At 40.8% G+C, this 12,596-nt stretch overlaps 33 non-coding genes across 33 annotated transcripts; all 33 read right to left on the minus strand.

Annotated features, from left to right (window-relative positions):
- Positions 1–244: 244 nt before the first annotated feature.
- Positions 245–317, minus strand: trnar-acg (transfer RNA arginine (anticodon ACG)). The gene has a single exon. It is a non-coding gene; the product is annotated as a tRNA-Arg (tRNA).
- Positions 318–440: 123 nt separating this feature from the next.
- On the minus strand, positions 441–512 carry trnah-gug (transfer RNA histidin (anticodon GUG)). The gene has a single exon. It is a non-coding gene; the product is annotated as a tRNA-His (tRNA).
- A 455-nt stretch (positions 513–967) lies between these two features.
- On the minus strand, positions 968–1,040 carry trnar-acg (transfer RNA arginine (anticodon ACG)). Its single transcript has one exon. It is a non-coding gene; the product is annotated as a tRNA-Arg (tRNA).
- A 115-nt stretch (positions 1,041–1,155) lies between these two features.
- Positions 1,156–1,227, minus strand: trnah-gug (transfer RNA histidin (anticodon GUG)). The gene has a single exon. It is a non-coding gene; the product is annotated as a tRNA-His (tRNA).
- Positions 1,228–1,682: 455 nt separating this feature from the next.
- trnar-acg (transfer RNA arginine (anticodon ACG)) lies at positions 1,683–1,755 on the minus strand. Its single transcript has one exon. It is a non-coding gene; the product is annotated as a tRNA-Arg (tRNA).
- A 115-nt stretch (positions 1,756–1,870) lies between these two features.
- Positions 1,871–1,942, minus strand: trnah-gug (transfer RNA histidin (anticodon GUG)). Its single transcript has one exon. It is a non-coding gene; the product is annotated as a tRNA-His (tRNA).
- Positions 1,943–2,397: 455 nt separating this feature from the next.
- Positions 2,398–2,470, minus strand: trnar-acg (transfer RNA arginine (anticodon ACG)). The gene has a single exon. It is a non-coding gene; the product is annotated as a tRNA-Arg (tRNA).
- A 121-nt stretch (positions 2,471–2,591) lies between these two features.
- On the minus strand, positions 2,592–2,663 carry trnah-gug (transfer RNA histidin (anticodon GUG)). Its single transcript has one exon. It is a non-coding gene; the product is annotated as a tRNA-His (tRNA).
- A 455-nt stretch (positions 2,664–3,118) lies between these two features.
- On the minus strand, positions 3,119–3,191 carry trnar-acg (transfer RNA arginine (anticodon ACG)). The gene has a single exon. It is a non-coding gene; the product is annotated as a tRNA-Arg (tRNA).
- A 115-nt stretch (positions 3,192–3,306) lies between these two features.
- On the minus strand, positions 3,307–3,378 carry trnah-gug (transfer RNA histidin (anticodon GUG)). The gene has a single exon. It is a non-coding gene; the product is annotated as a tRNA-His (tRNA).
- Positions 3,379–3,833: 455 nt separating this feature from the next.
- Positions 3,834–3,906, minus strand: trnar-acg (transfer RNA arginine (anticodon ACG)). The gene has a single exon. It is a non-coding gene; the product is annotated as a tRNA-Arg (tRNA).
- A 115-nt stretch (positions 3,907–4,021) lies between these two features.
- On the minus strand, positions 4,022–4,093 carry trnah-gug (transfer RNA histidin (anticodon GUG)). The gene has a single exon. It is a non-coding gene; the product is annotated as a tRNA-His (tRNA).
- A 455-nt stretch (positions 4,094–4,548) lies between these two features.
- Positions 4,549–4,621, minus strand: trnar-acg (transfer RNA arginine (anticodon ACG)). The gene has a single exon. It is a non-coding gene; the product is annotated as a tRNA-Arg (tRNA).
- Positions 4,622–4,736: 115 nt separating this feature from the next.
- On the minus strand, positions 4,737–4,808 carry trnah-gug (transfer RNA histidin (anticodon GUG)). The gene has a single exon. It is a non-coding gene; the product is annotated as a tRNA-His (tRNA).
- Positions 4,809–5,263: 455 nt separating this feature from the next.
- trnar-acg (transfer RNA arginine (anticodon ACG)) lies at positions 5,264–5,336 on the minus strand. Its single transcript has one exon. It is a non-coding gene; the product is annotated as a tRNA-Arg (tRNA).
- Positions 5,337–5,458: 122 nt separating this feature from the next.
- trnah-gug (transfer RNA histidin (anticodon GUG)) lies at positions 5,459–5,530 on the minus strand. Its single transcript has one exon. It is a non-coding gene; the product is annotated as a tRNA-His (tRNA).
- Positions 5,531–5,985: 455 nt separating this feature from the next.
- On the minus strand, positions 5,986–6,058 carry trnar-acg (transfer RNA arginine (anticodon ACG)). The gene has a single exon. It is a non-coding gene; the product is annotated as a tRNA-Arg (tRNA).
- Positions 6,059–6,173: 115 nt separating this feature from the next.
- trnah-gug (transfer RNA histidin (anticodon GUG)) lies at positions 6,174–6,245 on the minus strand. Its single transcript has one exon. It is a non-coding gene; the product is annotated as a tRNA-His (tRNA).
- A 455-nt stretch (positions 6,246–6,700) lies between these two features.
- Positions 6,701–6,773, minus strand: trnar-acg (transfer RNA arginine (anticodon ACG)). The gene has a single exon. It is a non-coding gene; the product is annotated as a tRNA-Arg (tRNA).
- Positions 6,774–6,895: 122 nt separating this feature from the next.
- On the minus strand, positions 6,896–6,967 carry trnah-gug (transfer RNA histidin (anticodon GUG)). Its single transcript has one exon. It is a non-coding gene; the product is annotated as a tRNA-His (tRNA).
- Positions 6,968–8,138: 1,171 nt separating this feature from the next.
- trnar-acg (transfer RNA arginine (anticodon ACG)) lies at positions 8,139–8,211 on the minus strand. Its single transcript has one exon. It is a non-coding gene; the product is annotated as a tRNA-Arg (tRNA).
- Positions 8,212–8,326: 115 nt separating this feature from the next.
- Positions 8,327–8,398, minus strand: trnah-gug (transfer RNA histidin (anticodon GUG)). The gene has a single exon. It is a non-coding gene; the product is annotated as a tRNA-His (tRNA).
- Positions 8,399–8,853: 455 nt separating this feature from the next.
- trnar-acg (transfer RNA arginine (anticodon ACG)) lies at positions 8,854–8,926 on the minus strand. The gene has a single exon. It is a non-coding gene; the product is annotated as a tRNA-Arg (tRNA).
- Positions 8,927–9,044: 118 nt separating this feature from the next.
- trnah-gug (transfer RNA histidin (anticodon GUG)) lies at positions 9,045–9,116 on the minus strand. Its single transcript has one exon. It is a non-coding gene; the product is annotated as a tRNA-His (tRNA).
- A 455-nt stretch (positions 9,117–9,571) lies between these two features.
- Positions 9,572–9,644, minus strand: trnar-acg (transfer RNA arginine (anticodon ACG)). Its single transcript has one exon. It is a non-coding gene; the product is annotated as a tRNA-Arg (tRNA).
- A 115-nt stretch (positions 9,645–9,759) lies between these two features.
- On the minus strand, positions 9,760–9,831 carry trnah-gug (transfer RNA histidin (anticodon GUG)). Its single transcript has one exon. It is a non-coding gene; the product is annotated as a tRNA-His (tRNA).
- Positions 9,832–10,286: 455 nt separating this feature from the next.
- trnar-acg (transfer RNA arginine (anticodon ACG)) lies at positions 10,287–10,359 on the minus strand. Its single transcript has one exon. It is a non-coding gene; the product is annotated as a tRNA-Arg (tRNA).
- A 118-nt stretch (positions 10,360–10,477) lies between these two features.
- On the minus strand, positions 10,478–10,549 carry trnah-gug (transfer RNA histidin (anticodon GUG)). The gene has a single exon. It is a non-coding gene; the product is annotated as a tRNA-His (tRNA).
- A 455-nt stretch (positions 10,550–11,004) lies between these two features.
- On the minus strand, positions 11,005–11,077 carry trnar-acg (transfer RNA arginine (anticodon ACG)). Its single transcript has one exon. It is a non-coding gene; the product is annotated as a tRNA-Arg (tRNA).
- A 116-nt stretch (positions 11,078–11,193) lies between these two features.
- On the minus strand, positions 11,194–11,265 carry trnah-gug (transfer RNA histidin (anticodon GUG)). The gene has a single exon. It is a non-coding gene; the product is annotated as a tRNA-His (tRNA).
- A 455-nt stretch (positions 11,266–11,720) lies between these two features.
- On the minus strand, positions 11,721–11,793 carry trnar-acg (transfer RNA arginine (anticodon ACG)). The gene has a single exon. It is a non-coding gene; the product is annotated as a tRNA-Arg (tRNA).
- A 119-nt stretch (positions 11,794–11,912) lies between these two features.
- Positions 11,913–11,984, minus strand: trnah-gug (transfer RNA histidin (anticodon GUG)). Its single transcript has one exon. It is a non-coding gene; the product is annotated as a tRNA-His (tRNA).
- A 455-nt stretch (positions 11,985–12,439) lies between these two features.
- trnar-acg (transfer RNA arginine (anticodon ACG)) lies at positions 12,440–12,512 on the minus strand. Its single transcript has one exon. It is a non-coding gene; the product is annotated as a tRNA-Arg (tRNA).
- Positions 12,513–12,596: the final 84 nt, after the last annotated feature.

A 12,596-nucleotide genomic window follows, 5' to 3' on the forward strand; every position in this document is an offset into this window, starting at 1 on the left:
GCGCAGCCTGGAGATTGCATCTACCTTTCACTGTTTTAGTAAGATTATCAAGTGGAAAAGTTAAAACAAACCTGGAACTAAACACTGCGCAAATTAGAAGTAATAGATACTTGAGGTGAGAAAACATTGGAAGATACCTTTTCCATCTTCAAAATATTGCGTCAGTTTCCGCTCCCTAAGAAATATCAGGTGAACAGATGTAACATTGCAGTTTTAGATCAGGCTTACCATAAACAAAGAGAGTTGAGCTAGCCAGGAGTTGAACCTAGAATCTTCTGATCCGTAGTCAGACGCATTATCCATTGCGCCACTAACCCCTTAAAACAAGGTGATCTTCTGTAAACTACATTGGTGTATTATCACTGTTACGCAAAGGGAAGGCTTTCATGTCAATAAGAAGTAAAAAAAAAAAAAAAAAAACTTATGCAGAGTGCTGAGTTTGCCGTGACCCGGATTTGAACCGGGGTTGCTGCGACCACAACGCAGAGTACTAACCACTATACGATCACGGCCCACAAGTCTTTGCCCATCTAGTGGATAAAATTGCCTATCGCTTTTATTTGCGGCCATCGACCCTAGGAAACATTCAAGTTGCTGAACCAGGACTTCTGTGAAACAATGTCAAATGAATGTCCTGGGCATAAAATTGTCTTCCAGTGCGCCTTGTAACTGATACAATTCATAAATGTTGGACACCAATTCAGTGGAAATGCAGTTTTTTTAGCGCAGCCTAGAGATTGCATCTACCTTTCACTGTTTTAGTAAGATTATCAAGTGGAAAAGTTAAAACAAACCTGGAACTAAACACTGCGCAAATTAGAAGTAATAGATACTTGAGGTGAGAAATTATTAGAAGATACCTTTTCCGTCTTCAAAATATTGCGTCAGTTTGCGCTCCCTAAGAAATATCAGGTGAACAGATGTAACATAGCAGTTTTAGATCAGGCTTACCATAAACAAAGAGAGTTGAGCTAGCCAGGAGTTGAACCTAGAATCTTCTGATCCGTAGTCAGACGCGTTATCCATTGCGCCACTAACCCCTTAAAAAAAGGTGATCTTCTGTAAACTACATTGGTGTATTATCACTGTTACGCAAAGGGAAGGCTTTCATGTCAATAAGAAGTAAAAAAAAAAACTTATGCAGAGTGCTGAGAATGCCGTGACCCGGATTTGAACCGGGGTTGCTGCGACCACAACGCAGAGTACTAACCACTATACGATCACGGCCCACAAGTCTTTGCCCATCTAGTGGATAAAATTGCCTATCGCTTTTATTTGCGGCCATCGACCCTAGGAAACATTCAAGTTGCTGAACCAGGACTACTGTGAAACAATGTCAAATGAATGTCCTGGGCATAGAATTGTCTTCCAGTGCGCCTTGTAACTGATACAATTCATAAATGTTGGACACCAATTCAGTGGAAATGCAGTTTTTTTAGCGCAGCCTGGAGATTGCATCTACCTTTCACTGTTTTAGTAAGATTATCAAGTGGAAAAGTTAAAACAAACCTGGAACTAAACACTGTGCAAATTAGAAGTAATAGATACTTGAGGTGAGAAAACATTGGAAGATACCTTTTCCATCTTCAAAATATTGCGTCAGTTTCCGCTCCCTAAGAAATATCAGGTGAACAGATGTAATATAGCAGTTTTAGATCAGGCTTACCATAAACAAAGAGAGTTGAGCTAGCCAGGAGTTGAACCTAGAATCTTCTGATCCGTAGTCAGACGCGTTATCCATTGCGCCACTAACCCCTTAAAACAAGGTGATCTTCTGTAAACTACATTGGCGTATTATCACTGTTACGCAAAGGGAAGGCTTTCATGTCAATAAGAAGTAAAAAAAAAAACTTATGCAGAGTGATGAGTATGCCGTGACCCGGATTTGAACCGGGGTTGCTGCGACCACAACGCAGAGTACTAACCACTATACGATCACGGCCCACAAGTCTTTGCCCATCTAGTGGATAAAATTGCCTATCGCTTTTATTTGCGGCCATCGACCCTAGGAAACATTCAAGTTGCTGAACCAGGACTACTGTGAAACAATGTCAAATGAATGTCCTGGGCATAGAATTGTCTTCCAGTGCGCCTTGTAACTGATACAATTCATAAATGTTGGACACCAATTCAGTGGAAATGCAGTTTTTTTAGCGCAGCCTGGAGATTGCATCTACCTTTCACTGTTTTAGTAAGATTATCAAGTGGAAAAGTTAAAACAAACCTGGAACTAAACACTGCGCAAATTAGAAGTAATAGATACTTGAGGTGAGAAAACATTGGAAGATACCTTTTCCATCTTCAAAATATTGCGTCAGTTTCCGCTCCCTAAGAAATATCAGGTGAACAGATGTAACATAGCAGTTTTAGATCAGGCTTACCATAAACAAAGAGAGTTGAGCTAGCCAGGAGTTGAACCTAGAATCTTCTGATCCGTAGTCAGACGCGTTATCCATTGCGCCACTAACCCCTTAAAACAAGGTGATCTTCTGTAAACTACATTGGTGTATTATCACTGTTACGCAAAGGGAAGGCTTTCATCTCAATAAGAAGTAAAAAAAAAAAAAAAAACTTATGCAGAGTGCTGAGTTTGCCGTGACCCGGATTTGAACCGGGGTTGCTGCGACCACAACGCAGAGTACTAACCACTATACGATCACGGCCCACAAGTCTTTGCCCATCTAGTGGATAAAATTGCCTATCGCTTTTATTTGCGGCCATCGACCCTAGGAAACATTCAAGTTGCTGAACCAGGACTACTGTGAAACAATGTCAAATGAATGTCCTGGGCATAAAATTGTCTTCCAGTGCGCCTTGTAACTGATACAATTCATAAATGTTGGACACCAATTCAGTGGAAATGCAGTTTTTTTAGCGCAGCCTGGAGATTGCATCTACCTTTCACTGTTTTAGTAAGATTATCAAGTGGAAAAGTTAAAACAAACCTGGAACTAAACACTGCGCAAATTAGAAGTAATAGATACTTGAGGTGAGAAATTATTAGAAGATACCTTTTCCGTCTTCAAAATATTGCGTCAGTTTGCGCTCCCTAAGAAATATCAGGTGAACAGATGTAACATAGCAGTTTTAGATCAGGCTTACCATAAACAAAGAGAGTTGAGCTAGGCAGGAGTTGAACCTAGAATCTTCTGATCCGTAGTCAGACGCGTTATCCATTGCGCCACTAGCCCCTTAAAGGAAGGTGATCTTCTGTAAGCTACAGTGGCGGATTGTCACTGTTACGCAAAGGGAAGGCTTTCATGTCAATAAGAAGTAAAAAAAAAAACTTATGGAGAGTGCTGAGTATGCCGTGACCCGGATTTGAACCGGGGTTGCTGCGACCACAACGCAGAGTACTAACCACTATACGATCACGGCCCACAAGTCTTTGCCCATCTAGTGGATAAAATTGCCTATCGCTTTTATTTGCGGCCATCGACCCTAGGAAACATTCAAGTTGCTGAACCAGGACTACTGTGAAACAATGTCAAATGAATGTCCTGGGCATAAAATTGTCTTCCAGTGCGCCTTGTAACTGATACAATTCATAAATGTTGGACACCAATTCAGTGGAAATGCAGTTTTTTTAGCGCAGCCTGGAGATTGCATCTACCTTTCACTGTTTTAGTAAGATTATCAAGTGGAAAAGTTAAAACAAACCTGGAACTAAACACTGCGAAAATTAGAAGTAATAGATACTTGAGGTGAGAAATTATTAGAAGATACCTTTTCCACCTTCAAAATATTGCGTCAGTTTGCGCTCCCTAAGAAATATCAGGTGAACAGATGTAACATAGCAGTTTTAGATCAGGCTTTCCATAAACAAAGAGAGTTGAGCTAGCCAGGAGTTGAACCTAGAATCTTCTGATCCGTAGTCAGACGCGTTATCCATTGCGCCACTAACCCCTTAAAACAAGGTGATCTTCTGTAAACTACATTGGTGTATTATCACTGTTACGCAAAGGGAAGGCTTTCATGTCAATAAGAAGTAAAAAAAAAAACTTATGCAGAGTTCTGAGTTTGCCGTGACCCGGATTTGAACCGGGGTTGCTGCGACCACAACGCAGAGTACTAACCACTATACGATCACGGCCCACAAGTCTTTGCCCATCTAGTGGATAAAATTGCCTATCGCTTTTATTTGCGGCTATCGACCCTAGGAAACATTCAAGTTGCTGAACCAGGACTACTGTGAAACAATGTCAAATGAATGTCCTGGGCATAAAATTGTCTTCCAGTGCGCCTTGTAACTGATACAATTCATAAATGTTGGACACCAATTCAGTGGAAATGCAGTTTTTTTAGCGCAGCCTGGAGATTGCATCTACCTTTCACTGTTTTAGTAAGATTATCAAGTGGAAAAGTTAAAACAAACCTGGAACTAAACACTGCGCAAATTAGAAGTAATAGATACTTGAGGTGAGAAATTATTAGAAGATACCTTTTCCGTCTTCAAAATAATGCGTCAGTTTGCGCTCCCTAAGAAATATCAGGTGAACAGATGTAACATAGCAGTTTTAGATCAGGCTTACCATAAACAAAGAGAGTTGAGCTAGCCAGGAGTTGAACCTAGAATCTTCTGATCCGTAGTCAGACGCGTTATCCATTGCGCCACTAACCCCTTAAAAAAAGGTGATCTTCTGTAAACTACATTGGTGTATTATCACTGTTACGCAAAGGGAAGGCTTTCATGTCAATAAGAAGTAAAAAAAAAAACTTATGCAGAGTGCTGAGTATGCCGTGACCCGGATTTGAACCGGGGTTGCTGCGACCACAACGCAGAGTACTAACCACTATACGATCACGGCCCACAAGTCTTTGCCCATCTAGTGGATAAAATTGCCTATCGCTTTTATTTGCGGCCATCGACCCTAGGAAACATTCAAGTTGCTAAACCAGGACTACTGTGAAACAATGTCAAATGAATGTCCTGGGCATAGAATTGTCTTCCAGTGCGCCTTGTAACTGATACAATTCATAAATGTTGGACACCAATTCAGTGGAAATGCAGTTTTTTTAGCGCAGCCTGGAGATTGCATCTACCTTTCACTGTTTTAGTAAGATTATCAAGTGGAAAAGTTAAAACAAACCTGGAACTAAACACTGCGCAAATTAGAAGTAATAGATACTTGAGGTGAGAAAACATTGGAAGATACCTTTTCCATCTTCAAAATATTGCGTCAGTTTCCGCTCCCTAAGAAATATCAGGTGAACAGATGTAACATTGCAGTTTTAGATCAGGCTTACCATAAACAAAGAGAGTTGAGCTAGCCAGGAGTTGAACCTAGAATCTTCCGATCCGTAGTCAGACGCGTTATCCATTGCGCCACTAACCCCTTAAAACAAGGTGATCTTCTGTAAACTACATTGGTGTATTATCACTGTTACGCAAAGGGAAGGCTTTCATGTCAATAAGAAGTAAAAAAAAAAAAAAACAACTTATGCAGAGTGCTGAGTTTGCCGTGACCCGGATTTGAACCGGGGTTGCTGCGACCACAACGCAGAGTACTAACCACTATACGATCACGGCCCACAAGTCTTTGCCCATCTAGTGGATAAAATTGCCTATCGCTTTTATTTGCGGCCATCGACCCTAGGAAACATTCAAGTTGCTGAACCAGGACTACTGTGAAACAATGTTAAATGAATGTCCTGGGCATAAAATTGTCTTCCAGTGCGCCTTGTAACTGATACAATTCATAAATGTTGGACACCAATTCAGTGGAAATGCAGTTTTTTTAGCGCAGCCTGGAGATTGCATCTACCTTTCACTGTTTTAGTAAGATTATCAAGTGGAAAAGTTAAAACAAACCTGGAACTAAACACTGCGCAAATTAGAAGTAATAGATACTTGAGGTGAGAAATTATTAGAAGATACCTTTTCCGTCTTCAAAATATTGCGTCAGTTTGCGCTCCCTAAGAAATATCAGGTGAACAGATGTAACATAGCAGTTTTAGATCAGGCTTACCATAAACAAAGAGAGTTGAGCTAGCCAGGAGTTGAACCTAGAATCTTCTGATCCGTAGTCAGACGCGTTATCCATTGCGCCACTAACCCCTTAAAAAAAGGTGATCTTCTGTAAACTACATTGGTGTATTATCACTGTTACGCAAAGGGAAGGCTTTCATGTCAATAAGAAGTAAAAAAAAAAACTTATGCAGAGTGCTGAGTATGCCGTGACCCGGATTTGAACCGGGGTTGCTGCGACCACAACGCAGAGTACTAACCACTATACGATCACGGCCCACAAGTCTTTGCCCATCTAGTGGATAAAATTGCCTATCGCTTTTATTTGCGGCCATCGACCCTAGGAAACATTCAAGTTGCTGAACCAGGACTACTGTGAAACAATGTCAAATGAATGTCCTGGGCATAGAATTGTCTTCCAGTGCGCCTTGTAACTGATACAATTCATAAATGTTGGACACCAATTCAGTGGAAATGCAGTTTTTTTAGCGCAGCCTGGAGATTGCATCTACCTTTCACTGTTTTAGTAAGATTATCAAGTGGAAAAGTTAAAACAAACCTGGAACTAAACACTGCGCAAATTAGAAGTAATAGATACTTGAGGTGAGATAACATTGGAAGATACCTTTTCCATCTTCAAAATATTGCGTCAGTTTCCGCTCCCTAAGAAATATCAGGTGAACAGATGTAACATTGCAGTTTTAGATCAGGCTTACCATAAACAAAGAGAGTTGAGCTAGCCAGGAGTTGAACCTAGAATCTTCTGATCCGTAGTCAGACGCGTTATCCATTGCGCCACTAACCCCTTAAAACAAGGTGATCTTCTGTAAACTACATTGGTGTATTATCACTGTTACGCAAAGGGAAGGCTTTCATGTCAATAAGAAGTAAAAAAAAAAAAAAAAAACTTATGCAGAGTGCTGAGTTTGCCGTGACCCGGATTTGAACCGGGGTTGCTGCGACCACAACGCAGAGTACTAACCACTATACGATCACGGCCCACAAGTCTTTGCCCATCTAGTGGATAAAATTGCCTATCGCTTTTATTTGCGGCCATCGACCCTAGGAAACATTCAAGTTGCTGAACCAGGACTACTGTGAAACAATGTCAAATGAATGTCCTGGGCATAGAATTGTCTTCCAGTGCGCCTTGTAACTGATACAATTCATAAATGTTGGACACCAATTCAGTGGAAATGCAGTTTTTTTAGCGCAGCCTGGAGATTGCATCTACCTTTCACTGTTTTAGTAAGATTATCAAGTGGAAAAGTTAAAACAAACCTGGAACTAAACACTGCGCAAATTAGAAGTAATAGATACTTGAGGTGAGAAAACATTGGAAGATACCTTTTCCATCTTCAAAATATTGCGTCAGTTTCCGCTCCCTAAGAAATATCAGGTGAACAGATGTAACATAGCAGTTTTAGATCAGGCTTACCATAAACAAAGAGAGCTGAGCAAGCCAGGAGTTGAACCTAGAATCTTCTGATCCGTAGTCAGACGCATTATCCATTGCGCCACTAACCCCTTAAAACAAGGTGATCTTCTGTAAACTACATTGGTGTATTATCACTGTTACGCAAAGGGAAGGCTTTCATGTCAATAAGAAGTAAAAAAAAAAAACTTATGCAGAGTGCTGAGTTTGCCGTGACACGGATTTGAACCGGGGTTGCTGCGACCACAACGCAGAGTACTAACCACTATACGATCACGGCCCACAAGTCTTTGCCCATCTAGTGAATAAAATTGCCTATCGCTTTTATTTGCGGCCATCGACCCTAGGAAACATTCAAGTTGCTGAACCAGGACTACTGTGAAACAATGTCAAATGAATGTCCTGGGCATAAAATTGTCTTCCAGTGCGCCTTGTAACTGATACAATTCATAAATGTTGGACACCAATTCAGTGGAAATGCAGTTTTTTTAGCGCAGCCTGGAGATTGCATCTACCTTTCACTGTTTTAGTAAGATTATCAAGTGGAAAAGTTAAAACAAACCTGGAATTAAACACTGCGCAAATTAGAAGTAATAGATAGTTGAGGTGAGAAATTATTAGAAGATACCTTTTCCATCTTCAAAATATTGCGTCAGTTTGCGCTCCCTAAGAAATATCAGGTGAACAGATGTAACATAGCAGTTTTAGATCAGGCTTACCATAAACAAAGAGAGTTGAGCTAGCCAGGAGTTGAACCTAGAATCTTCTGATCCGTAGTCAGACGCGTTATCCATTGCGCCACTAACCCCTTAAAACAAGGTGATCTTCTGTAAACTACATTGGTGTATTATCACTGTTACGCAAAGGGAAGGCTTTCATGTCAATAAGAAGTAAAAAAAAAAACTTATGCAGAGTTCTGAGTTTGCCGTGACCCGGATTTGAACCAGGGTTGCTGCGACCACAACGCAGAGTACTAACCACTATACGATCACGGCCCACAAGTCTTTGCCCATCTAGTGGATAAAATTGCCTATCGCTTTTATTTGCGGCTATCGACCCTAGGAAACATTCAAGTTGCTGAACCAGGACTACTGTGAAACAATGTCAAATGAATGTCCTGGGCATAAAATTGTCTTCCAGTGCGCCTTGTAACTGATACAATTCATAAATGTTGGACACCAATTCAGTGGAAATGCAGTTTTTTTAGCGCAGCCTGGAGATTGCATCTACCTTTCACTGTTTTAGTAAGATTATCAAGTGGAAAAGTTAAAACAAACCTGGAACTAAACACTGCGCAAATTAGAAGTAATAGATACTTGAGGTGAGAAATTATTAGAAGATACCTTTTCCGTCTTCAAAATATTGCGTCAGTTTGCGCTCCCTAAGAAATATCAGGTGAACAGATGTAACATAGCAGTTTTAGATCAGGCTTACCATAAACAAAGAGAGTTGAGCCAGCCAGGAGTTGAACCTAGAATCTTCTGATCCGTAGTCAGACGCGTTATCCATTGCGCCACTAGCCCCTTAAAGGAAGGTGATCTTCTGTAAGCTACAGTGGCGGATTGTCACTGTTACGCAAAGGGAAGGCTTTCATGTCAATAAGAAGTAAAAAAAAAAAAAACTTATGCAGAGTGCTGAGTTTGCCGTGACCTGGATTTGAACCAGGGTTGCTGCGACCACAACGCAGAGTACTAACCACTATACGATCACGGCCCACAAGTCTTTGCCCATCTAGTGGATAAAATTGCCTATCGCTTTTATTTGCGGCCATCGACCCTAGGAAACATTCAAGTTGCTGAACCAGGACTACTGTGAAACAATGTCAAATGAATGTCCTGGGCATAGAATTGTCTTCCAGTGCGCCTTGTAACTGATACAATTCATAAATGTTGGACACCAATTCAGTGGAAATGCAGTTTTTTTAGCGCAGCCTGGAGATTGCATCTACCTTTCACTGTTTTAGTAAGATTATCAAGTGGAAAAGTTAAAACAAACCTGGAACTAAACACTGCGCAAATTAGAAGTAATAGATACTTGAGGTGAGAAAACATTGGAAGATACCTTTTCCATCTTCAAAATATTGCGTCAGTTTCCGCTCCCTAAGAAATATCAGGTGAACAGATGTAATATAGCAGTTTTAGATCAGGCTTACCATAAACAAAGAGAGTTGAGCTAGCCAGGAGTTGAACCTAGAATCTTCTGATCCGTAGTCAGACGCGTTATCCATTGCGCCACTAACCCCTTAAAACAAGGTGATCTTCTGTAAACTACATTGGTGTATTATCACTGTTACGCAAAGGGAAGGCTTTCATGTCAATAAGAAGTAAAAAAAAAAACTTATGCAGAGTTCTGAGTTTGCCGTGACCCGGATTTGAACCAGGGTTGCTGCGACCACAACGCAGAGTACTAACCACTATACGATCACGGCCCACAAGTCTTTGCCCATCTAGTGGATAAAATTGCCTATCGCTTTTATTTGCGGCTATCGACCCTAGGAAACATTCAAGTTGCTGAACCAGGACTACTGTGAAACAATGTCAAATGAATGTCCTGGGCATAAAATTGTCTTCCAGTGCGCCTTGTAACTGATACAATTCATAAATGTTGGACACCAATTCAGTGGAAATGCAGTTTTTTTAGCGCAGCCTGGAGATTGCATCTACCTTTCACTGTTTTAGTAAGATTATCAAGTGGAAAAGTTAAAACAAACCTGGAACTAAACACTGCGCAAATTAGAAGTAATAGATACTTGAGGTGAGAAATTATTAGAAGATACCTTTTCCGTCTTCAAAATATTGCGTCAGTTTGCGCTCCCTAAGAAATATCAGGTGAACAGATGTAACATAGCAGTTTTAGATCAGGCTTACCATAAACAAAGAGAGTTGAGCCAGCCAGGAGTTGAACCTAGAATCTTCTGATCCGTAGTCAGACGCGTTATCCATTGCGCCACTAGCCCCTTAAAGGAAGGTGATCTTCTGTAAGCTACAGTGGCGGATTGTCACTGTTACGCAAAGGGAAGGCTTTCATGTCAATAAGAAGTAAAAAAAAAAAAAACTTATGCAGAGTGCTGAGTTTGCCGTGACCTGGATTTGAACCAGGGTTGCTGCGACCACAACGCAGAGTACTAACCACTATACGATCACGGCCCACAAGTCTTTGCCCATCTAGTGGATAAAATTGCCTATCGCTTTTATTTGCGGCCATCGACCCTAGGAAACATTCAAGTTGCTGAACCAGGACTACTGTGAAACAATGTCAAATGAATGTCCTGGGCATAGAATTGTCTTCCAGTGCGCCTTGTAACTGATACAATTCATAAATGTTGGACACCAATTCAGTGGAAATGCAGTTTTTTTAGCGCAGCCTGGAGATTGCATCTACCTTTCACTGTTTTAGTAAGATTATCAAGTGGAAAAGTTAAAACAAACCTGGAACTAAACACTGCGCAAATTAGAAGTAATAGATACTTGAGGTGAGAAAACATTGGAAGATACCTTTTCCATCTTCAAAATATTGCGTCAGTTTCCGCTCCCTAAGAAATATCAGGTGAACAGATGTAATATAGCAGTTTTAGATCAGGCTTACCATAAACAAAGAGAGTTGAGCTAGCCAGGAGTTGAACCTAGAATCTTCTGATCCGTAGTCAGACGCGTTATCCATTGCGCCACTAACCCCTTAAAACAAGGTGATCTTCTGTAAACTACATTGGCGTATTATCACTGTTACGCAAAGGGAAGGCTTTCATGTCAATAAGAAGTAAAAAAAAAAAACTTATGCAGAGTGCTGAGTATGCCGTGACCCGGATTTGAACCGGGGTTGCTGCGACCACAACGCAGAGTACTAACCACTATACGATCACGGCCCACAAGTCTTTGCCCATCTAGTGGATAAAATTGCCTATCGCTTTTATTTGCGGCCATCGACCCTAGGAAACATTCAAGTTGCTGAACCAGGACTACTGTGAAACAATGTCAAATGAATGTCCTGGGCATAGAATTGTCTTCCAGTGCGCCTTGTAACTGATACAATTCATAAATGTTGGACACCAATTCAGTGGAAATGCAGTTTTTTTAGCGCAGCCTGGAGATTGCATCTACCTTTCACTGTTTTAGTAAGATTATCAAGTGGAAAAGTTAAAACAAACCTGGAACTAAACACTGCGCAAATTAGAAGTAATAGATACTTGAGGTGAGAAATTATTAGAAGATACCTTTTCCGTCTTCAAAATATTGCGTCAGTTTGCGCTCCCTAAGAAATATCAGGTGAACAGATGTAACATAGCAGTTTTAGATCAGGCTTACCATAAACAAAGAGAGTTGAGCTAGCCAGGAGTTGAACCTAGAATCTTCTGATCCGTAGTCAGACGCGTTATCCATTGCGCCACTAGCCCCTTAAAGGAAGGTGATCTTCTGTAAGCTACAGTGGCGGATTGTCACTGTTACGCAAAGGGAAGGCTTTCATGTCAGTAAGAAGTAAAAAAAAAAAAAAACTTATGCAGAGTGCTGAGTTTGCCGTGACCTGGATTTGAACCAGGGTTGCTGCGACCACAACGCAGAGTACTAACCACTATACGATCACGGCCCACAAGTCTTTGCCCATCTAGTGGATAAAATTGCCTATCGCTTTTATTTGCGGCCATCGACCCTAGGAAACATTCAAGTTGCTGAACCAGGACTACTGTGAAACAATGTCAAATGAATGTCCTGGGCATAGAATTGTCTTCCAGTGCGCCTTGTAACTGATACAATTCATAAATGTTGGACACCAATTCAGTGGAAATGCAGTTTTTTTAGCGCAGCCTGGAGATTGCATCTACCTTTCACTGTTTTAGTAAGATTATCAAGTGGAAAAGTTAAAACAAACCTGGAACTAAACACTGCGCAAATTAGAAGTAATAGATACTTGAGGTGAGAAAACATTGGAAGATACCTTTTCCATCTTCAAAATATTGCGTCAGTTTCCGCTCCCTAAGAAATATCAGGTGAACAGATGTAATATAGCAGTTTTAGATCAGGCTTACCATAAACAAAGAGAGTTGAGCTAGCCAGGAGTTGAACCTAGAATCTTCTGATCCGTAGTCAGACGCGTTATCCATTGCGCCACTAACCCCTTAAAACAAGGTGATCTTCTGTAAACTACATTGGTGTATTATCACTGTTACGCAAAGGGAAGGCTTTCATGTCAATAAGAAGT

Source organism: Vanacampus margaritifer, chromosome 2 (genome assembly GCF_051991255.1).
Source record: "Vanacampus margaritifer isolate UIUO_Vmar chromosome 2, RoL_Vmar_1.0, whole genome shotgun sequence".
In the NCBI taxonomy this organism is placed as follows: domain Eukaryota; kingdom Metazoa; phylum Chordata; class Actinopteri; order Syngnathiformes; family Syngnathidae; genus Vanacampus; species Vanacampus margaritifer.